Source organism: Stenella coeruleoalba, assembly GCF_951394435.1.
Source record: "Stenella coeruleoalba genome assembly, chromosome: 3".
Taxonomy (NCBI): Eukaryota; Metazoa; Chordata; class Mammalia; order Artiodactyla; family Delphinidae; genus Stenella; species Stenella coeruleoalba.
The window spans coordinates 113,132,407-113,157,012 of NC_137148.1; the positions used below are offsets into that span (position 1 = coordinate 113,132,407).

At 39.8% G+C, this 24,606-nt stretch overlaps 1 protein-coding gene and 1 pseudogene across 8 annotated transcripts in view; one reads left to right on the forward strand and one right to left on the reverse strand.

Moving 5' to 3' along the window:
* Positions 1 to 24,606, forward strand: part of LOC307183726 (uncharacterized protein) — a 675,341-nt gene that overhangs the window by 90,506 nt on the left and 560,229 nt on the right. The gene's annotated exons all lie outside the window — the stretch shown is intronic.
* On the reverse strand, positions 6,285 to 6,965 carry LOC307184460 (neuronal vesicle trafficking-associated protein 1-like; annotated as a pseudogene). Its single transcript has one exon. The product of its transcript is annotated as a neuronal vesicle trafficking-associated protein 1-like (transcript).

The following is a 24,606-nucleotide window of genomic DNA, read 5'->3' on the forward strand; positions in this document are numbered from 1 at the left end:
ACTTCCAAAACTATGTTGAATAAGAATGGTGAGAGTGGGCAACCTTCTCTTGTTCCTGATCGTAGTGGAAATGGTTTCAGTTTTTCACCATAGAGGACGATGTTGGCTGTGGGTTTGTCATATATGGCCATTATTATGTTGAGGAAAGTTCCCTCTATGCCTGCTTTCTGGAGGGTTTTTATCATAAATGGGTGTTGAATTTTGTCAAAAGTTTTCTCTGCATCTATTGAGATGATCATATGGTTTTTCTGCTTCAATTTGTTAATATGGTGTATCATGAGGATTGATTTGTGTATACTGAAGAACCTTACATTCCTGGAATAAACCCCACTTGATCATGGTGTGTGATCCTTTTAATGTGCTGTTGGATTCTGTTTGCTAGTATTTTGTTGAGGATTTTTGCATCTATGTTCATCATTGATACTGGCCAGTAGTTTTCTTTCTTTGTGACAACCTTGTCTGGTTTTGGTATCAGGGCGATGGTGGCCTCGTAGAATGAGTTTGGGAGTGTTCCTCCCTCTGCTATATTTTGGAAGAGTTTGAGAAGGATAGGTGTTAGCTCTTCTCTAAATGTTTAATAGAATTAGCCTGTGAAGCCATCTGGTTCTGGGCTTTTGTTTGTTGGAAAATTTTTAATCACAGTTTCAATTTCAGTGCTTGTGATTGGTCTGTTCATATTTTCTATTTCTTCCTGATTCAGTCTCGGCAGGTTGTGCATTTCTAAGAATTTATCCATTTCTTCCAGGTTGTCCATTTTATTGGCATAGAGATGCTTGTAGTAATCTCTCATGATGTTTTGTATTTCTGCAGTGTCAGTTGTTACTTCTCCTTTTTCATTTCTAATTCTACTGATTTGAGTCTTCTTCCTTTTTTTCTTGATGAGTCTGGCTAATGGTTTATCAACTTTGTTTATCTTGTCAAAGAACCAGCTTTTAGTTTTATTGATCTTTGCTATTGTTTCCTTCATTTCTTTTTCATTTATTTCTGATCTGATCTTTTTTTTGTGTGTGTGTGTGTGTTACGCGGGCCTCTCACCGTTGTGGCCTCTCCTGTTGCGGAGCACAGGCTCTGGACGTGCAGGCTCAGCAGCCATGGCTCACGGGCCCAGCTGCTCTGCAGCATGTGGAATCTTCCCGGACCGGGGCATGAACCAGTGCCCCTTGCATCGGCAGGCGGACTCTCAACCACTGCGACACCAGGGAAGCCCTGATCTGATCTTTATGATTTCTTTCCTTCTGCTAACTTTGGGGTTTTTTTGTTCTTCTTTTTCTAATTGCTTTAGGTGCAAGGTTAGGTTGTTTATTTGAGATGTTTCCTGTTTCTTAAGGTAGGATTGCATTGCTATAAACTTCCCTCTTAGAACTGCTTTTGCTGCATCCCATAGGTTTTGGGTCGTCCTGTCTCCATTGTCATTTGTTTCTAGGTATTTTCTGATTTCCTCTTTGATTTCTTCAGTGATCACTTCGTTATTAAGTAGTGTATTGTTTAGCCTCCATGTGTGTCTGTTTTTTTGTTTTTTTTTGTTTTTTTTTTTGGCGGTACACGGGCCTCTCACTGCTGTGTTCTCTCTTGTTGGGGAGCACAGGCTCCAGACGCACAGGCTCAGAGGCCATGGCTCACAGGCCCAGCCGCTCCGCGGCATGTGGGATCTTCCCAGACCGGGGCATGAACCCACGTCCTCTGCATCGGCATGCAGACTCTCAACCACTGCGCCACCAGGGAAGCCGTCTCCATGTGTTTGTATTTTTTACAGATTGTTTCCTGTAATTGATATCTAGTCTCATAGAGTTGTGGTTAGAAAAGATACTTGATACAATTTCAATTTTCTTAAATTTACCAAGGCTTGATTTGTGACCCAAGATATGATCTATCCTGGAGAATGTTCCATGAGCACTTGACAAAAATGTGTATTCTGTTGTTTGTGGATGGATGTCCTATAAATATCAATTAAGTCCATCTTGTTTAATGTATCATTTAATGCTTGTGTTTCCTCATTTATTTTCATTTTGGATCACCTCGCCATTGGTGAAAGTGGGGTGTTAAAGTCCCCTACTATGAATGTGTTACTGTCGATTTCCCCTTTTATGGCTGTTAGTGTTTGCCTTATGTATTGAGGTGCTCCTATGTTGGGTGCATAAATATTTACAATTGTTATATCTTCTTCTTGGATCAATCCCTTGATCATTATGTAGTGTCCTTCTTTGTCTCTTCTAATAGTCTTTATTTTAAAGTCTATTTTGTCTGATATGGGAATTGCTGCTCTACTTTCCTTTTGATTTCCATTTGCATGAAATATCTTTTTCCATCCCCTCACTTTCAGTGTGTATGTGTCCCTAGGTCTGAAGTGGGTCTCTTGTAGACAGCATGTATATGGGTCTTGTTTTTTGTATCCGTTCAGTCAGTCTGTGTCTTTTGGTGGGAGCATTTAATCCATTTATATTTAAGGTAATTATCGATATGTATGTTCCTATTCCCATTGTCTTAATTGTGTTGGGTTTGTTATTGTAGCTCTTCTCCTTCTCTTGTGTTTCTTTCCTAGAGAAGTTCCTTTCGCATTTGTTGTAAAGCTGGTTTGGTGGTGCTGAACTCTTTCAGCTTTTGCTTGTCTGTAAAGGTGTTTTCCATCCAATCTGAATGAGTTCCTTGCTGGGTAGAGTAATCTTGGTTGTAGGTTTTTCTCCTTCATCACTTTAAATATGTCCTGCCACTCCCTTCTGGCTTGCAGAGTTCTGCTGAAAGATCAGCTGTTAACCTTATGGGGATTCCCTTGTGTGTTATTTGTTGTTTTTCCCTTGCTGCTTTTAATATGTTTTTTTTGTATTTAATTTTTGACAGTTTGATTAATATGTGTCTTGGCGTGTTTCTCCTTGGATTTATCCTGTATGGGACTCTCTGTGCTTCCTGGGCTTGATTAACTATTTCCTTTCCCATATTAGGGAAGTTTTCAACTATAATCTCTTCAAGTATTTTCTCAGTCCCTTTCTTTTTCTCTTCTTCTTCTGGAACCCCTATAATTCAAATGTTGGTGCATTTATTGTTGTCCCAGAAGTCTCTGAGACTGTCCTCAGTTCTTTTCATTCTTTTTTCTTTATTCTGCTCTGCAGTAATTATTTCCACTATTTTATCTTCCAGGTCACTTATCCGTTCTTCTGCGTCAGTTATTCTGCTACTGATCCCTTTTAGAGTATTTTTAATTTCCTTTATTGTGTTGTTCATCGTTGCTTGTTTCCTCTTTAGTTCTTCTAGGTCCTTGTTAAATGTTTCTGGCATTTTCTCTATGCTATTTCCAAGATTTTGGATCATCTTTACTATCATTATTCTGAATACTTTTTCAGGTAGACTCCCTATTTCCTCTTCATTTGTTAGGTCTGGTGGAGTTTTACCTTGGTTTTTCATCTGCTGTGTGTTCTTCTGTCTTCTCATTTTGCTTATCTTACCGTGTTTGGGGTCTACTTTTTGCAGGCTGCCGGTTCGTGGTTCCCGTATTTTTTGGTGTCTGTTCCCAGTGGCTAAAGTTGGTTCAGTGGGTTGTGTAGGCTTCCTGGTGGAGGGGACTAGTGCCTGTTTTGTGGTGGATGAGGCTGGATCTTGTCTTTCTGGTGGGCAGGTCCACGTCTGGTGGTGTGTTTTGGGGTGTCTGTGGCCTTATTATGGTTTTAGGCAGCCTCTCTTCTAATGGATGGGGCTGTGTTCCTGTCTTGCTATTTGTTTGGTATAGGGTGTCCAGCACTGTTGCTTGCTGGTCGTTGAGTGAAGCTGGGTGTTGGTGTTGAGATGGAGATCTCTGGGAGATTTTTGCCATTTGATATTATGTGGAGTTGGGATGTCTCTTGTGGACCAGTGTCCTGAAGTTGGCTATCCCACCTCAGAGGCACAGCACTGACTCCTGGCTGCAGCACCAAGTGCCTCTCATCCACACGGCTCAGAATAAAAGGGAGAAAAAGTGGAAAGAAAGAAAGAGGATAAAATAAAGTAAGATAAAATAAAATATAGTCATTAAAATAAAAAATACAAAATAATTATTAAGAAAAAAAATTTTTTTTTAAGTAAAAAAAACAAGAAAAAAAAACTGGACGGACAGAACCCTAGGACAAATGGTGAAAGCAAAGCTATAGAGACAAAATCTCACACAGAAGCATACACATACACACTCACAAATAGAGGAAAAGGGGAAAAAATAATATATCGTTATTCCCAAAGTCCACCTCTTCAATTTGGGATGATTTGTTGTCTATTCAGGTATTCCGCAGATGCAGGGTACATCAAGTTGACTGTGGAGATTTAATCCGCTGCTCCCGGGGCTGCTGGGAGAGAGTTCCCTTTCTCTTCTTTGTTCGCACAGCTCCGGGGGTTCAGCTTTGGATTTGGCCCTGCCTCTGCGTGTAGGTCGCCTGTGGGTGTCTGTTCTTTGCTCAGACAGGATGGGGTTAAAGGAGCAGCTGCTTCGGGGACTCTGGCTCACTCAGGCTGGGGGGGACGGAGGGGCACGGATTGAGGGGGGAGCCTGCGGCGGCAGAGGTCAGCGTGATGTTGCACCAGCCTGAGGCGCGCCGTGCGTTCTCCCGGGGAAGTTTTCCCTGGATCACAGGACCCTGGCAGTGGCGGGCTGCACAGGCTCCCGGGAGGGGAGGTGCGGATAGTGACCTGTGCTCGCACACAGGCTTCTTGGTGGCTCCAGCAGCAGCCATGGCGTCTCATGCCCGTCTCTGGGGTCCGCGCTCTTAGCTGCGGCTCGCGCCCGTCTCTGGAGCTCCTTTAAGCGGCGCTCTTAATCCCCTCTCCTCGTGCACCAGGAAACAAAGAGGGAAGAAAAAGTCTCTTGCCTCTTCGGCAGGTCCAGATCTTTTCCCGGACTCTCTCCCGGCTAGCCGTGGCGCACTAACCCCTTCAGGCTGTGTTCATGCCGCCAACCGCAGTCCTCTCCCTGGGATCTGACCTCTGACCTCCGAAGCCCGAGCCTCAGCTCCCAGCCCCTGCCCACCCCGTCGGGGGAGCAGACAAGCCTCTCGGGCTGGTGAGTGCTGGTTGGCACCGGTCCTCTGTGCAGGACTCTCTCTGCTTTGCCCTGTGCACCCCTGTTGCTGTGCTCTCCTCTGTGGCTCCGAAGCTTCCCCACTTCACCACCCGCAGTCTGCACCCGCGAAGGGGCTTCCAAGTATGTGGAAACCTTTCCTCCTTCACAGCTCCCTCCCACTGGTGCAGGTCCCGTCCCTATTCTTTTGTCTCTGTTTATTCTTTTTTCTTTTGCCCTACCCAGGTACGTGGGGGAGTTTCTTGCCTTTTGGGAGGTCTGAGGTCTTCTGCCAGCGTTCAGTAGGTGTTCTGTAGGAGTTGTTCCACGTGTAGGTGTATTTCTGATGTATCTGTGGGGAGGAAGGTGATCTCCGCGTCTTACTCTTCCGCCATCTTCCCCCTCTTCCTGCCTGTTTCTTACATCAAAGGAGTTATATCTGTCCCACAAAATAAAAATTAAAGTAGCCTTGGCTTACCAGCAATTACACTTTCACTTTTCTCACCCAGCTAATTAAAACTAAGTAGCTAATATGGCTGTTGGTGCAAACTTATTCATAACAGATGTGAACAAAAGGGCCAGTAGGTTTCATTCCTACTCAGCCCATCACAGAGCAGATGTACTAGCTACAGGGAGATGGATTCTGCAACCTGTGGCCCCGGATCCCTTCTTCCCAGAGTCCCCACCTCACATGCTCTGACCCAGTCCACATGCACTGAGGGAAACATGGCTCCCCTGCCCAGTGGGTACCCTCTGTACTGAGAGGGAGCCTTCTGCCCACAGCAATGTCCACGGCCCGAGCCAACCTGCTGCAGCGCCTGCACACTCAGTAGTGAGCACGGGGCAGGTGAGGGCACAACTGCGACCTGATGGCATCTTTCCTTCCTTCCCTCTGCTGCTCACTATGGTGCGTCTTGACCATTGGCACTATTGCCATTGGCAGGAGGTAGGAAGAAACGTGCAGTACATCTTGCTCTTAGCAAAGCAAGGGATCACTCTAGATACGGCTATGGAGTCAGGTTTGCAAACAGCAAGGTAGTTAAAAAAAAAAAAATCAATCCCACAAAGTGCATATTTATCTGAAGTCGAGAATCCCTTGCATATCCAGTGTAAATTTATTTTTTGACAGCATCCAATAAATCCCAGTAAAGTCGCTAAATTAAGATTCTTTAACATGGCAAGTGGTGTCAGAGCTCTTTAAGCAATGCTGATATGCCCTTGATTTTATGCCATGGTGGTCGGCAGGCAGCTGTATTTGCAAAGCGGCATTAGCAAACAGAAGCAGTTGCACCATACCTGAGTAACCTCTAAATTATCAGTAATTCTATTTAATGAAATGTCCCTCAGAGTCCCTTTGTTACCTTCCAGTGACACTGTAAGGAACCTGCCCATCTCGCTAAGCAGATTTCTCAGCAGCCTCAGTCTCCTGCTCTGAGAGCTTCTCTTCGGACAGAACTGACATCCACGGTGACACCGAGTGGGTGATGCTCTGCTTGGCCAGGTTGTGGTGGTTGATGACGGTGTAAAATTTCTCCCGGACGTTGGAGTCTTGCTCCGCATGGTAGCTCTCCAAGCCTCCTGGGATGCACTGGGTGTTCTTGAGGGTGAAGCCATCGGGACAGGCATGATCATAGTTGTACATCTTGTAGACGACCAGGAAGATGACACAGGTGAGAAAGACCAGGGCAAAGAAGACCAGCACAGACACCTTGAACCTCTTGGTAACACCCTCAGTGATGCTGACAGTGAACTTGGCTATCTTGGGAGGACGTGCTTTGCCTTTATTTCAGTCAGGTTCATTTTCAGTCTTAGTTTTCACGACCACCTTATCCAGGGGCGGGAACTGCAGCTGATTGACATCAAGGGGCGTCATCAGGGGGGTGGTGTCGAAGCCATCCTCCAGCAGCGGCTGCTTGGTGCCCTTCTCCGTGAAATTGTTTCCCACCTTCACCATGGTTCCGGGAGACCCGAGGCTGCCACCCCACGCCTGGCTCTGGCAGGTCTGGGCTCCGACTGTGCTCTGAGCCTCCGTATTGCCCGCTCCCGCTCACAGCAATCTCAGACGAAGATCTTGAGACAAGTGGGGCTGAGAGACAGGCTTTCAAGTTGAAAGTTCTAGAGTTGGAATCCTGGCTCCACCTTTTGCCAGCCTTGTGACTCTGGACAAATTACTGAACCTTTTAGTTTGTCAGGCTTTTAAAATGGCAGACTGGAGATAATAATAGCTGTCGTGTAATTTGAGCTTGAGCTGGATATCCCATCTCTAGCTCACTTGGACTCCTTGAGCAGGTTCCCAGTTCAAGATGCTTTAACTGTAAAGTAGAGAGTCTGGACCAGGTCCCTAAGTCTCTACAAACTTGAACCTCTCAAACTTTTTTGTTCTCCAGTTGGCCCTACCCACATTTGCTAGCCTCTTTTTCTAGTCTACCCACACTCATATTATTCAAATAATATTAAAATGGCATACATTTCAATAAGAAAGTATCTGTTCTAAAGAGTAAGCACTTGGGGGTTGGTTTTGAACTATTTTCCATCTTCCCAGTTGTCTTTTTGTTATTGGTCATGTCTCCATGCATTGAGTACTTCACTGAAGTCATTTGTAAAAGATAAACAAAAGTAATCACAGAAGAAGGCTTTTAAAATATACCTAGTATTTTGAGATTAAAAAAGAAAGTATTGTCATTCAGTCTTGTGATTTTTAAAAATTTGGGCTCTATTTAGTTTTCTGCTCATTTTACCTTCTGATGTGCTCAAACCCTTCTGGTGTTAGCTCCTTTTGGGGCCCCAATCTGGTAAAAAGCAGAGACTTGGAGGTCAGATTTGTACTCTGATCCTGCTTAGGCCTGAGTCGCACTTCTTGGGAGAAGCTGCTAAACTATTCAGTGGAGCAGCTTCTTCATCTGCAAAAAAGTAAAAGGAATAATGGTGGGCAACTCCTTCAAAAGGCAACTGTGGGGGCTTCCCTGGTGGTGCAGTGGTTGAGAGTCTGCCTGCCGATGCAGGGGACACGGGTTCGTGCCCTGGTCCAGGAAGATCCCACATGCCGCGGAGCGGCTGGGCCCATGAGTGATGGCTGCTGAGCCTGCGCGTCCGGAGCCTGTGCTCTGCAATGGGAGAGGCCACAACAGTGAGAGGCCCGCATACCACAAAAAAAAAAAAAAGGCAACTGTGGGTGATAAATCCTGATAGAGTGCTCCTCTCTTCTTTAGGAAGAGCTTCTGAACTGCCATCCACTTTTCTAAATTGTACGTTGATAAAAAATTGCTAGGGAGGATTCCCAGAATTCAAGTTTATGAGCCCCTCCTGAGCCCATTTCTCTCAACAATGCCATCATTCCAGGGAGGGAGGGTGCTCGTTGATGCCAATGCAGACCGTAGATTGAGATTCCAAAGGAGATCTTTACAGGAGAGGGAAAGACTCACAAATTGGGCACAGTGTTTATTATTATAAGTTCTTTTAGAAGGAGAGGAGGTAACTGAGTTGAAAGCTAAGCAGTCACCTCTTTTGTGTCCCCAAAGGGCTTTGTTTCAGAAGAGGATGTGAACTCAGTTTCAAGGTCTGTTATCTGGGGACACACACTCAGGTGGGAATTAAGCCCACAAAAGACTAAACCTCTTTGTCATGGAATTTCTCAGCCTGTCCTGTGATGATGCTTCTCCCTTCTCAGGAGCACCTCTCTGGACTTGCCGTCACAGCTCAACCTGAGAAAAGACTCAAGAGCACCTGAGCAGTGTTTCAGAGACGTAACAGTAACTGTCCTAGCAGGAGCCGGAGCTGGAGCTTCATTCCACATCACTTTTCCACTGGAGGTCTGCTCAGGAGGGAGAATAGGTCAGGTGCCAAGGTCAAAAGTACACAACTGTCACACAGCAGTGAGCCGTGGAGAGATTAATTCAGAGGAAATATAATAACTACTGAACCAAGTCAGAGCAGAGAAAAATTTCTCAAGGAACACATAAGTACCCAATCTAAATTCAGAGTCCATATGGATGTCATAGATGCTGTAGCCTACAAACTTAAAGGACGTTAAAGCATCGTTTGTTAATTCCCTTCATTAACAAACATAAAAAACAAGGTGTTAACGTTCTCATTTTTAGGTGGAGAAACTGAGGTAGATGAAGCAAAATGACTAAACCTCAGGGCAGATAATTTCTGTGCAAGAGTTGCACATCATATAAATCTTGATGTTTCTGTAATAATCATGTTTTATCAAAGAAAAAAAAATGTGTGTGGCTAGTATTTGTCAGAAGTTAAAATGTCTTTATTACTTCCCATGCGTTTTCCTGAATGACCTTGAAAGCAGACACTCAGATATAGCAAGAAATAAACAAGCCTTTCTTTCCCATCCTTAAATACCTCAGCTTTGACTTACATTTGGATGCTCACAGAATTGTCAGTTCAGCTCCTTTCCTTACAGAATCTGGTGTTGATGAAACATTATGGGCCTTCAAATCATGTATGCATACAAGAGTATACTGGGACATTCCTACTCCATGGGATTACTCTTAACATAAGGGGTTTCACAGCAAACCCTGGAGCTACGTGAATTGATTCAGATATTGATGGAGGCCTTTTAACCTCACTGGGAGTCTTATTAGCTCCGATTTCTATTCTAATGATACTTTCAAAACATCTGTTTTATTTTTTCAGCTTTGTTAAGGTGTAATTGACAAAATTATAAAATATTTAAAGTCCACATTATGATGATTTGATATATATTTATATGTTTTGGTTAGAACATTTAAGTCCTCTCTTAGCAGATTTCAATTATATAATACAGTGTTATCAACTATAGTTACGATGTTTTACATTAGATCTTCAGACCTTATTCATCTTATAGCTGAAAGTTTGTACCCTTTTACCAACCTCTCCCTATTTCCCCCATTTAAACATTTATATACCTATGAAAATATTTAGCCACTGTATCCTTGCCATTTAATCTTGACACAATAGATAATCAGGCTTTAGCCATACTTTTCATATGGGTTGGAAAGACTCCACAAAAGATATGTCAGAAAGATAGTCATTTGGTCCACAATAGCTGGAGGACAAAGCTCACACTCATGAATCAGATGTGTTGCTCTGTTGGACTCTGGGGATCCTGTCAGTTTTACTGCCAATAATGAGCAAAATGATTCTCCCTAAAATGCAGTTAGCATTTAATTGCCCCTTCTTTAATTTTTTTCTTAAAAATGAACTTTGAATGCACATGCCTTTTTATTTGCATATATTATTGAGATAAGTGATCAAACTCATCAAACACCTCAATTAAGATACTGTGTATCTTTTCCATTTTCCATAAATGCATACATTGACATTTGATGTCATTGAGAAGGGTTTCAGTGGAAACAAAACCATATTTGAGAGGAGGACTGATTATTAAACTCCCTCTTGATCCCTTGGTTGCTATTTTTATCAAGCTGCTCTTACAGATGCATCAGCCAGTCTGAAGGAAGCCAGATGTCAGTGATCCATAAAAAGTATGAATTCTACACCCTAAGTCCCGCTGCAAAAGAGCATGACCACAGCGCCTTTTGGAGACAGGGACTGTGGTTAATTACTGATGAAGCAAAGGCCACACTTAATCACAATGTCTTTTTAGCGATATTTGTTGTAGTTTTTATAAAATTGCTACATGCACCGTAGGTCTTTGTAGAAATTATCCAAGCCTGAAACGAATTTAGTCTGTAACATTCCACAACTTAGAACCAGATAAAATCCAGGAGTCAGGTCAGCCATCCAGGAAAACCTAGTTCTGGTCTGTATATCCTCTTTCAAGTGTACATATTGTGAGTTTTAGTTCAGAGCAACAGTGATGAAATAGTCAAGTGATTTCGAGTTTTCTCCTAAACCTCAGTTCCCTTGCCAGTAGAAAGGAAGTGTTAAAATCCACCCTCCATGGGCCTCAAGACTACAGTCAAGATGAAATAATGTGTATCAAATGCCCTGGATACTGTAAAGCCTTATACAAATGTCCATGACAATAATGATGAACACCTTACATATCAGTACATTTAAGTAAATGATTATAAATTGGCTTACATTTTACTCTACACTGATATATAAAGCTTAGCTATTTTTCTAAATAACAGCTAGAGGTAACATATATTACACATTTGCCATGTGCCAGATACTGTGCTAACTGCTTTATATGAGTTGTTTTAAATTCACACAAATCGTATGATAAGCTTGGCTATTGTCCTTAATGACTAATCCTAATGATTAACACTTATTACACATTAACCACATTGCAGGTACCATGCTGAGTACTTTACATGCATTATCACTTTAAATCCTCATAAACTGTATGATATATTTGCTATTGTCATTCCCATTTAACAGGTGATAAAGTGAAGCTCAGGTAAATTAACTTTTGCCTATACAACTTGTGAGGCTGAATGATTTGTGAGTGGTAGACCTACTGTTAGGAGTCTAATCTGTCTGATTTCAAAGCCTGTGCTTTTAGCTGGTATGCCACTGCCATCCATCTTCCTCATGCATTTTTTCTAAATTTCCTTAGACTGTAAATTTTCCCTCTAGAGTGCAGGATCCTTGAGGGCAGGGGAATTACTTGTTTATATGGTATATGTACCTGGCACCCGATGCTTGGCATATGGTGCATGGTCAAATAACGTAATTCTTAAATACTTGACTTTGGGTTGGTTATTAAAGAAGGCCAATAAAACAGAGGTATTAATGTTTACTAGCGTCCTCTTTCTTACAAATACAGGAGCCATGTAATCCTATAAATACTGTTTCCTATTTGTAACTGACAACTTTTAAAATAAGGTATGAGTTGCAAAGGAAAAATTAGTTTCCAATTAGCTGCACTATAAATAATGGCCCATAAGTTGCTAGGTGAGACTGCTCATATCAGAGGGTATATTAAGTCTTTTTGTTTGTTTGTTTGTTTGTTTTTGTATTAAGTCTTGTGGGTGACTTGGGCAGATGACTGAAGCAGGCGTTCCCACTGCTTCAGAATACTCCTAAATGTTTTTTAATGTATTTCTAAAGGCATCCAACTTATTTCTAAAGTATCATCTTCCTTATTTTGTCAAAGCTGAGGTGAGATAGTACGTATAAATTACAGTTTTGTAAGTGCTCTAGTAATAATTGAATAATATTAACTATTTTAGTTTAATACATTTATAATAACTGTGGATTCAAAGCATTCAAGTTCCCACCTAAGCTAGTGAAAATAATTTGCTTGTGCAACACATATATTTTGAGTAAAAAAGATATTCACTTATTTACTCCATGAATATACGTGAGTTCATATTCCTTGCCAGTCAGGTCCTACAGGAAAGAAGCAAAGTATCCTTCTGCTACTCATTACAATACATGATATTGAGACATACTTTCCAAATACTTCTGCTAATCTGGCATTTTTTTTTGCCATTGCATCTTGGATTGAAAAACATTATCCAGTGTTCCTGAATGTTAATAAATGATTTTATCATCCATTTATCTTTCACCAAATACCATCATTTAGAGAAGAGGTTATTCTCAGTATTTTCAAACTACCCTATGTATTAGCCGTGCAAGTATAACTAGTGCTTTGTGTGTGCTTCTTTTATTTCATTTTTCTTTTTAAATCCTCGGTGGTCTATTTGGAACTAGGGAGTTGTGAAACTGAATATCTATATCTCATTGTGTATAGCTCCAGGTAGAGCTGAAACAGTAAGTTCTAATAGTTACATATTTTTTTTCCTCCGAAGATTTGTCTTGGAATACAATAGATATGTGTAACCTTTTGATTGTTTATTGACCTCTGTGACAAGAGTCTGAAATAAACATCTAGTACCAAAAAAGTAAGAGAGGCTCTTAAATCATGAAATGCAATACTGAGAAAAGTAACATGCTGAACATTTATCTGGGGGTGGGGGGCAGTGTTGATTGCGTTTCCTAAGCAAGAGATCCTCTCATCCAGGCTACCACATGCATGTGTAATTAGCCTCAATGAGGCTTCACATAGTTTTGAATTTTTTCTGGGTTAATTACTGCCTAAAGGAGTTAGCTCAAGTGTTTTTAGAAATAATTGTTTTGAACTTATAATTGTGACATAGAACCTTAGTAAATTGTTAAATAATTGAACCAATGTCATTGTTTAAAAGATCTTAGAGAGTGAGTTTGAATCATATCCATAATGAATATTCTGGATTTAATGTGAATTCATTCATAAATCTGATGTGTGCCCAGTGCTTCAGAAATAGGACCCACCAGCAGGTGGCATTCTGAGGCAAAAATTCACTGAATGCCACCAGACAGGGTCATTCATTATTGCCTCTTTCAAATCTACCCTAAATCCATTAAGCCTTTAAGTCGCAATTAATGGCAGTAGCATCCTGGTTATATCTACCCAATTATACTTAAGTGAATTTACAACTTCAAAGTTAAAGAGGGAGGTTCTGTGTTCCAGAGTTTCAAAGCTTGTGCCAAAGCCCTGACAGATTACATCTCTTTTAAGAAAAGCATATTTGTTATGCTGAAATGGTTGTCTAAAGGACATGCTTTCAACAACGAAAAGGAATGAAAGGTAATAGTCTCCTTCCCACCTGTAGTTCTTTAGTGGTGGCAACTTATTAGGATATAGCTTTTTCCTCCTCATACCCCTGTATTTATATTAAGATAAATACAACCACAAAAAAATCAAAAAGCTCTCAGTAGTGAAGTAGGAGGAGAAGAGACAACATGCATACTCTCTTATAGGAATAAAACTACACTCTAGCACAAAACGGCTGGGCTACCAGCATGAGTTGCCTATTTCTAAAAGGCTTTGTAAACTTAGACTTTCAATGAAAAAGTAAACAAAAAAATTCTCTACCAACCCAGCAAATAAGAGACTTTAGATCCAGATTTACATCTAAAAATCTAAGCAATGCACAAGAGGGAGAGGGCTAATAAAAGTTTAATTCCATATTTCAGCGAGAAAACAAGCTGTACTGGAAAAATCATTATGAAAGAATCATCATAGCTGCTTACATTGAGGGTGAAATACGCAGGCTTGTCCTTCTCTAGATGACCGGAATCCGGTGTTGAGTCGTGGGAATCTGGCTCCCCATGGGTGGTTTGCCGAATAGATGCCACTCTCCGTGGTGCTGAAGTATGAAGCTGGTCGAGTGAGTGGAGTTGAGAGGATGTGAAAGCGCACTCCAGTGTCCTTTGTGTTGTAATAGTAAAAACTCGCCTTCCGTGGCAGACCCGCTTTACTGTTCTTTTCCTAATCTGGGGGAGATTTCCCAGGGAACATGACGGAGAGGGATCCGTGTGTGAGACTGGCACGCGGTGTGGTGATGGGTTCTTATAGTCCCCACCCCCTCTCCAGTAGCTTTGAAAGGGAGGTAGCAACTCTGCCTTCCTACCACAGCTCCAAAGGATTTCTGCCGGCCCCCACTCAAGCCCCAGAACGGCACATAACACACACACACACACACACACGCACACACGCACGCATGCACACACACACACACACACACACACACACACACACCTCAATTATATAAGGTAGCAGGTTCTGGCTCCCGAAGCAGAATATTCATCTGTTAAATGAAAAATGAGGAATGAACTGGTTTTCTACCTGTTGTATCTGTGTGTGTTTACAGAGGGAAGGAGTTGAGAAGAAAACTAGAACCAGAGGAACCTTAAGAATAACAGAAGTGGTTTACTTTAATAAGCTTTAAGGTCACACCCCACTTTGTCTTATGTGAGTGATGCATTTTCTAAATGTAACCTTTTGTTTCTTGATCTTTTAGCCATTGTCTAGGGTCAGGAAGAGGTCAGTGATGTAGAGCAAGTCTGATACTAGTAAACAGACTTTAAAAGGGTTAGCTTTCATTTGTAACTTTGCACTTTTTGAAAGGAAATTCCTAATGCAAAAACCCATTTCCCCACATTCCACCCTCTCACCAGTTGCTTTGTTAACAAATGATCTATGATTTTTAAACACCAAGGTATTTTGATGGCCTCAATGGAGAGAAACCTCCTTAATTGAAATATTACCTGTGTGAGAGAAACCAGGATTACTCCCAGGATCTATCTGGGTCACTGAACAATGAATCAGAAGGCTTATTGTTTGAAACCAACTCATGGTTAACAACTGACAGTCTGTATACTTAGGATTAAAGAGTTGGCTTCAATATATTTTGCACAATGTCATTCTAGGTTTATATGCAAATCAGATTACATTGGTTCATTAACATGCTACTAGCATTTTCTCTGCATATAACATGGTATGTGGGAAAAGACCCCGGAATTTTGATTCACTTATTAACTGTGTCACCTTGAGCATAATAACCTTACTGAATCTCAGTCTTCTTGTATGTAAATGGTGGGTGAAAATGGGTAACAATGCTTTTTTCCAAATGCATGCATTTAAGAGATGCGTAATAAGTTTGACTGTTCTTCCTCCCCTCCTTGTTCAAGAGAAGTTAATTATCTAGTTAAAACTCTAAAAAGCTTGACAACAAACTAATTTGATTCCTATAAGCCTCTACACAAGTTCTCCAATGTTAATGATTGTGGTTTATTGGATAAAATACTATTTTAAAAAGAAATTTCCTTAACATGAAGACTTTTTCTTTAAAAATTTTGCAGTCTTGAGGGCAAGGGAATGTTATTTTTAATTAGAATCAGCAACAAATACATTTAACTCATTTTGAATAAAATGTTAATAAATTAAGAGCTATTTAGTATTACATTTTTTTGTAGAAAAAAAATGTGAAGCCAACAAAAGTGTCTTACACAATCCCAGAGTTAGAAGATTAGCTATGACACTGATAATACTCCTTTGATTGGGATCCTCTTCATCATGATCAGTGAAGCAATACAGAATAAGATACTCTTAATTATAAAATACTTTATGAAGACTACTAGGTTGTGGCTTTTAGTTGATAATGATGGAGATGAATTCTTATTATATTTGTTTTGAATACATAACCAAGATAAATTGTGACATGAACTATGTACTTGTTTCCACTTATGATGAGCTCATAAAAAACCCCGCATATTTTAAAAAATGTGCTAATGACAGTACAACAGTCATATATATGGAGGAAATGAGCTAATTATTTTATAGATATATAATTGAAGATAGGTCAGAATCAGCTCTTCAGAAATGATGGGATAAGATGATGTTTTATGAAGAATCTAACTTGCAGTGTACACATTATTAGAGAGCTTTATCACTTCTGGAGGATATTATACACAACATTTGGTTCAATGGGTAAATACTTGTAATCTGAAAAAACTTATGTACATATCAAAATATTTTCAATATGTAAAATGCAGAAGTAATTAGGTTCTTACTATCAACAGTGAAAGTTCAGAAGATGATAGATGTCTAAGGTTCCTGTGTAAGGTCTCGAGCTTTGTTTTTTCCTAGGCTCATAGCAGAGTACATAGCACTTCTTGTCAAACTTCTTGTGTTTTAATTCCAAATATTCCATTCCCCAATGTGTCCCTTAGTTTTATCACCTATAAAATGAAGGTAATAAGAGTCCCTCACTTGTAGAGTTACAATGAAGATAAAATGAGAGAACTCACATAAAATGCTTATAGCAATGCCTGGCACAAAGTCAGAGCTCAGCATGTGTCAGCTTCCATTCTTTTTTTAAAACAAAAATTTTTTTGAGTTATAATTAACATACAATATTAGAGTAGTTTCACCTGTACAACATAGTGATTCGATATTTTTATATAAATGCTCACCACAGTAAGTCTGGTGACCATTCATTGCCATACAAAGTTGATACACTGTTCTTGACTATTTTCCCTATGCTGTACATCCCTGTGACTTATTTTTTAATAACTCTTAGTTCTCTTCATCTATTTCACCCATTCCTCTATCCCATCCTCTCTGACAACCACCAGTTCTCTGCATCTATGAGTCTGTTTCTGTTTTGTTTATTTTGTTTTTTAGATTCCACATAAGTGAAATCATATGGTATTTCTCTTTCTCTTTCTGACTTATTTCACCTACGTAATACACTGTAGGTTTCTCCATGTTGTTGCAAATGGCAAGTTTTCATTCTTTTTTATGACTGAGTAATATTCAATTGTGTGTGTGTGCGTGTGTGTGTATATGCACACCACATCTTCTTTATCCATTCATTTATCGATGGACACTTAGATTACTTCCATATCTTAGATATTGTATACAGTGCTGCAGTGAACATAGGGGTACATATATCTTTTCAAAGTAGTGTTTTTCTTTTCTTTGGATAAATACCCAGAAATGGACTCACTGCACCATAAGGTAGTTTATTTTTAGGAAACTCTGTTTTTTATGGGAAACTCTGTACTGTTTTCCATAGTGGCTGCACCAGTTTACATTCTGACCAACAGTGTATGACATCCTCACTAAAACTTGCTGTTTCTTGTCTTTTTGATAATAGCCATTCTAGCAGGTATGAGGTGGTTTTGATTTGCATTTCTCTGGTGATAAGTGATGTTGAGCACCTTATCATGTGCCTGTTGTCTATTTGTATGTCTCCTTTGGAAAAATGTCTGTTCAGGTTCTCTGCCCATTTTTTAATCAGGTTGTTTACTTTTATGATAGTTGAGTTTTATGAGTTCTTTATATATTTTGGAATTTAGCCCCTTAGCAGATATGTAATTTTCAAATATCTTTCTCAGTTCAGTAGGTTGCCTTTTCATTTTGTTGGTGGTTTCTTTCGCTGTGTAAATGCTTTTTAGTTTGATGTACTTCTATTTGTTTATTTTTACTTTTGTTGCCCTTGTCTGAGGAGACATATCCAAAAAATATTGCTAGGACAGATGTCAAAGAGGTTACTGCCTATGTTTTGTTCTAGTAGTTTTATGGCTTCAGGTCTTATTTTTAAGCTTTTAATCCATTTTGAGTTCACTTTTGTATATGGTGTAAGAAAGTGGGCCAGTTTCATTCATTTGGAAGTTGCTGTCCAGTTTTCCACCACCATTTATTGAAGATACTGTCTTTTCCCCATTGTATATTCTTGACTCCATTGTTGTAGATTAATTGACCATATGAGCATGGGTTTATTTCTGGGGTCTTTATTCCATTGATCTTTGTTTTTGTGAGTACCATACTGTTTTGGTTACTGTAGCTTTGTAGTATAATTTCAAGTCTGGGGACATGATACTTCCACCCTTGTTCTTCTTTCTGAAGATTGCTTTGGCTATTTGGGGTCTCTTGTGGTTCCATACACATTTTAGGATTATTTGTTCTAGTTCTGTAAAAAATGCCATTGGTGTCTTGATAGAGGTTGTATTGTATCTGTAGATTGCTTTGGGTCATATGGGCATTTTAATGATATTGATTCTTCCAATCCATGAATATGGCATATTTTTCAATTTAATTGTGTCATCTTCAATTTCCTTCCTTAGTGTCTTATAGTTTTCAGAGTAAAGGTCTTTAACCTCCTTGGTTGAATTTATTCCTAGGTATTTTATTCTTTCTGATGCAGTTGTAAATGGGATTGTTTTCTTCATTTCTCTTTCTAATATTTCATTATTAGTATATAGAAATGCAACAGACTTCTGTGTATTAATTTTGTATCCTGCAACTTTACTGAATTCATTTATTAGTTCTAATAGTTTTTTGGTGGAGTCTTTGGAGTTTTCTATATACAGTATCACGTTATCTGCAAATGACAGTTTTATTTCTTCCTTTCCAATTTGGATGCCTATTTCTTTCTCTTTTTTTTTTTTTGCCTAACTGCTGTGGCTAGGACTTCCAATAATTTGTTGAATAAAAGTAGTGATAGTGGACATCCTTGTCTTGTTCCTGATCTTGGGGAAAAAACGTGCAGCTTTTCACCATTGAGTATGATGTTAGCTATGGGTTTGCCATTTATTGCCTTTATTATGTTAAGGTATTTCCCTCTATACCCACATTGTTGAGAGTCTTTATCAAACAGAAATGTTGAATTTTGTCAAGTGCTTTTTCTGCATCTATTGAGATGCTCATATGATTTTTATCCTTTGTTAATGTGGTATGTTACACTGATTGATTTATGGGTGTTAAACCATCCTTGTAACCCTGGAATGAATTCCACTTGATCATGGTTTATGATTATTTTAATGTACTGTTGAGTTTGGTTTGCTAATACTTTTTTGACAATTTTTGCATTTATTTTCATCAGGGATATTGGCCTGTAATTTTCTTTTTTTATTGTGTCTTTGTCTGATTTTGTTATCAGGGTAATGCTGGCCTTGGAGGTCTTCCTCCCTCTTCAGTTGTTTTTGGGAATAATTTGAGGGGAGGTATAAACTCCTCTATAAACGTTTGGTATATTCACCCGTGAAGCCATCTGGACCTGGATTTTTTAGGAGTTTTTGATTACTGATTTCATTTTGTTGATAGTAATTCATCTATTCAAATTTCTATTTCTTCATGATTCAGTCTTAGAAAATTATATATTTCTAGGAATTTATATATTTCTTCTAGTTTGTATAATTTGTTGGCATATAATTGTTCATAGTATTCTCTTGTGATTTTTTTTGTATTTTTGTGGTGTCAGTTGTAATTCCTCTTTCATTTCTGATATCATTTATTTAGGCTCTCTCTTAATTCTCGATAAGCCTGGCTAATGGTTTGTCAATTTTGTTTATCTTTTTAAAGAATCAACTTTTACTTTCATTGATCTTTGCTATTGGTTTTTAGTCTCTATGTCATTTTTTTCTGCTCTGATCTTTATTATTTCTTTCTTTCTACTAGTTTTTATGTTTGCTTGTTCTTTTTCTAGTTTCTTTAAATGTACAGTTAGGTTGTTTATTTGAGTTTTTTCTTATTTCTTGAGGTAGACCTTTAGTACTGTGAACTTCCCTCCTAGAACTGCTTTTCCTGCATCCCATAGATTTTGGAAAGTTGTGTTTTCATTTTCATTTGTCTCAAGGTATTTTTTGATTTCCTCTTTGATTTCTTCCTTGATCCATTGATTGTTTAATAGCATGTTGTTTAGTCTCCACATGTCTGTGTTTTTTCCAGTTTTCTTCTTATATTTGATTTCTAGTTTCATACTGCTGTGGTCAGAAAATATGCTTCATGTGATCTCAGTCTTCTTAAATTTATCAAGACTCATTTTCTGGCTTAACATGTGAAAAATCCTGGTGGAACTTCCATGTGCAATTGAAAAAAATGTATACCCTGCTGCTTTAGGATGGAATGTTCTATATATATATCTGTTAAGTCCATCTGATCTAATGTGTCGTTTAAAGCGAATGTTTCCTTGTTGATTTTCTGTCTGAATGATCTGTTCAATGATGTAAGAGGGGTATTAAAGTTCCCTACAATTATTGTATTGCTTTCTCTTTCTCCCTGTATTTCTGTTAATATTTGCTTTATATTTTTAGATGTTTCTCCTCTGGGCTCATAAATGTTTACAAATGTTATATCCTCTTGTTGGATTGATCTCTTTATCATTATATAATGCCCTTCTTTGTCTTTTGTTACAGTCTTTGTTTTAGAGTCTGTTTTGTCTGATATGAGTATTGCTAGCTTTCTTTTCTTTTCCATTTTTATAGAGCGTCTTTTTCATTCCTTCACTTTTAGTCTGTGTTTTTAGAGCTGAGGTGTCTCTTGTAGGTAGCATATAGATGGGTCTTATTTTTTTTGTTCCTTCAGCTACTCTCTGTCTTTCAATTGGAGGAGTTAGTCCATTTACATTTATAGTTAATATTGACAGGTATCTACTTATTGCCATTTTGTTAACTGTTTTCTGGTTGTCTTTGTCATTCTTCTTTGTTCCTGTCTTCTTGGTTTCCTCCTTTGTTGTCTGATGGATTCCTTTAATGTTGTGTTTGGATGCCTTTCTCTTTATTTTTTTCTGTACCCATTATAGGTTTTTGGCTTGGTTCATATGTATAGACCTGTAAAGGTAGCTATCTATTTTAAGCTGGTAGTCACTTCTTTGAAGGCATTCTAAAAGCACTACATTTTTACTCCCTTCCCTTTGTTGTTGTTTTGTTTTTTTTTTTGCGGTACGTGGGCCTCTCACTGTCGTGGCCTCTCCTGTTGCGGAGCACAGGCTCTGGACATGCAGGCTCAGCGGCCATGGCTCACGGGCCCAGCCGCTCCATGGCATGTGGGATCTTCCTGGACCAGGGCATGAACCTGTGTCCCCGGCATCAGCAGGCAGACTCTCAACCACTGCGCCACCAGGGAAGCCCCTTCCCTTTGTTTTTGATGTAATATTGTATACCTTTTTATTTTGTCAATCCTTTACTTATTGTAGTTAGAGTTGATTGTTCTATTTTTGCCTTTTTACCTTCAATCTAGCTTTTTAAGTGGTGGATCCACTGCCTTTACTATATATTTGCCTTTACCAGTGAGATTTTTTTCTTGTATATATTCTGATTTCTAGCTGTGGCCTTTTCCACTCCAAGAAGACCCTTTAACATTTCTTGTAATGCTGGTTTAGTGGTGATAAACTCCTTTAGTTTTTGCTTGTCTGGGAAACTCCTTATCTCTCCTTCAATTCTGAATGATAATCTTACTGGATAGAGTTTTTTAGGGGCTGGGGCCAGGGGCAGTTGCTGGGGAGTACTGCACCTAAGGCCACCTTGATGGGATGGATGGAGCTGGAGTGGGCACAGGCTGGGGGGAGTCGCAGGGGCACTCAAACAGTGGTGCTTACTGGTGCCTCTGGCCCTGGAGAGGGTTTTAGAAGTTCCCTGCCTGTTGGCAGAAGCTCTGGGGTTAGTGAATGGATTACCTTCCAGGAAGTCTAGGTGCCTTTTAAACCCCTATTTTTTTTTCCTGTGTTCCAGGGTGAGTGATTCTGCGCTCAGGCCCCTCAGCAATATTCCTCCCTACTGCAGGTTGTCTCCTTTAGGGATGGGGTTCCTTTGGATACCATGCCTCCACCTTTCCTACCCATTTCTATGTGGTTCTTCTGTGTGCAGTAGCTGTTCAGTCAGCCCTCAGTTCTTCTTCAGGAAGAATTGCTCTATATGTAGGTGTAGATTTGGTGTGTCTGTGGGAGGAGGTGAACTCAGGGTCTTCCTACAGCTCCATCTTGGACCCCTCCTGTCAGCTTTCATTGTTGCTTAACAGCTCAGTCTATAACTGAGCAGTGAATGAACTATTGATCTGTGGTTGTCAGACTTTGTATGCTCCAGCCTGTTAAAAATATAAATATACAAATGTCTGGTGCTCCTTCCCCAGAGAATTTGCATTTTTCCCCAAGATCCTCTGGTGATTCTGATGCAGGTGATTCATAAATCATACTTTGAGGAAACACTGCTCTTGTCTGTTGGAAGACTAAGCTGTTTCAGAAACCACAGCCATGAATATGAAAGTCTATTTCAAATGATTGAATTCTTTGAGACACACATTGTCTCTTTTTTCCCCCTTTCAGAATGTTCCTTAATAGTGCATGCTACTTTGGTTGTTGGACAGACCTGGCTATTTATCCTTGATAGGAACAGCAATATCCTGTTATATAATATAAGCATACTTCTTATACTTTTGATTTAAGAAAGTGATGCAGATCAGTCTCATAGAAAAAAAATCCTGGTTGAAATTGCCAGAAGTCACTATGTTAAGCTCATATTCAAAAAGAACAGGGGATCTCTTTCTTGTTTTGGTTGATGGCAGTATCACTACAAAACTTCTGCAGAGTGAGCACAAGATGTAGTCAAAATCCTATGCTCTAGACTGTGCTCAAGCCATGAAAATCGTGTCTTTATTTGCAAGCAGGTGGGAAGTGACTAGAAATGGCACAATATCTCAAAGTGATGATGAGAATAATGCTGATCTAATCCTATTCATTTATGCATTTTATGGCAAATTACTGACCTTCCAGTTTGAGCTGTAACTTTTGGATTTCAATGGTTGTACCTTTACAGGATTTATATCAGCAATAATCGACCAGTAGCCTATGAAAGTTCTCTTTAAAAACCAAACAGAAGCTAGTATGAAATGATTATTAACACACAGGAATACTCTTTTAAGGAAGGACTTGCGTGGAGATAGCAGTCAGCTGATAGAGTCCAGCTGTCAGTTCCTTCAGGGTCTGCCTCAGCTGCAAAGAGCCATCTTATTTGAGGCCACATATTTTCTTCAGCAGCCTTTATCTGGTGACTGAACGAGTTGGGAGTATACAGGCCATTTTAGGGACACTCTTCTGAGCAATACTTATTCCATAACTCACTGGTATATTGGCCAAATTATCATAGTTTGATTTCTCCCTCTGCCAGTCATTCTTCCTCTCTCTTCCTTTCATAAATGTTGATCTCTAATAAGTATCTTTTACCTCAAATGCTGTCTCAGTGCCCAGAGAATATAACCTGCACTAATTGGTGACAACTGTGGTTTAAGAAAGTAGGTGATAAAATGGATTTTGAAGCTGTATCACCACTATCCAGATGTCAGTGTGGACCCCATCGTGGGTCACATGTGAAGCACATACAACTCCTGGAACAAGGTAATGGTCCTAAACTTCACCTGTGCTGAATTGGGAGGTTGTACTGGTAGAAGAGAATACATTAACAGGTGTGATGTGTAATGTATTTGAAACTTACAGGAGAAACTTACAGGAGAAACTTACAGGTATTGGATGGCTGTTAATAAATGCCACTGATGCCCAAGAAAAAGATAATGAGTGGATGAGGGTGTATAATAGGCAATTGAAATCCAGGTGTGAAAGCCAGAGGACCTCTTGGTTGCATACCAAAGAAGCTCTTATCGACTCTAGTGGGAGGGTAGAGAAAGTCAAGGTCTGAGCCTAGCATTAATACTTAGAGGACTAAGTTTCAGAGATGATTAAACGCCCAACGAAATTAGGTCTGTCATGCTGAGGTTAGCACCTTGGTTGGGAAAATCCAGGACTCTGATGGGATAAAGATGTCTGCATAGATTTCTCTGAAGATTGTGACTTCTCATACACCTCTGAACCCTCTGAGACTGCAGACGTGGCCCACTCATCCCTGTTAAGAGCAAGTACCCACCATCTCACACTGGAAGGCATATATAGGCCTCACCCCTGAGGGTACCATATGCCTGCCTCAGGACTCACACCACCTTCCCTATTGCCCACAAGGCCTATAACTAGGGTTAAGTTATACCCAGGATCTGAGTTGACATTAATTCTAGAGACCCATAATATAGCAGAGGATGTTCTGAGGTAGATAAAGCAGGAAAGGGATGATGCTCCAAAGGAGGTACAAGAACTAGCCAACATGTACTGGAAGGGGTCAGGGGAGTACGTGTGGGACTGCATTCTGAGGGTGCATGATCAAGAGGGCCTGAAATAAAAATTGGATAGTAAAGAGTTTATTGACTCTTGAATTACAGGATTTAACATTCTGGCAAGGATCCCAGGAGATGTCATGAAGTTACTACTAGGCTGGTCCCTGGAAACATGAAAACAGCAATGACTCACAATACACAAAGTTGAAATGACAGAATTTCCATGTCAGAGGTTGGAGGAAGGGAATAAAAAGCTTGTAGATGTGGGGATGCCGTAACTGTTGTTTGGATAGAAAGCCCATGATATGATTATGTTCATGGGATCTAGAGGACACATCTTTTACTAAGGGCATAAGGAATGCATTTGTTAGAAAGGCACCAGTATCACTAAAATTTTCAGTGTGGTTCTTTTCTGTAGACCAAGGCT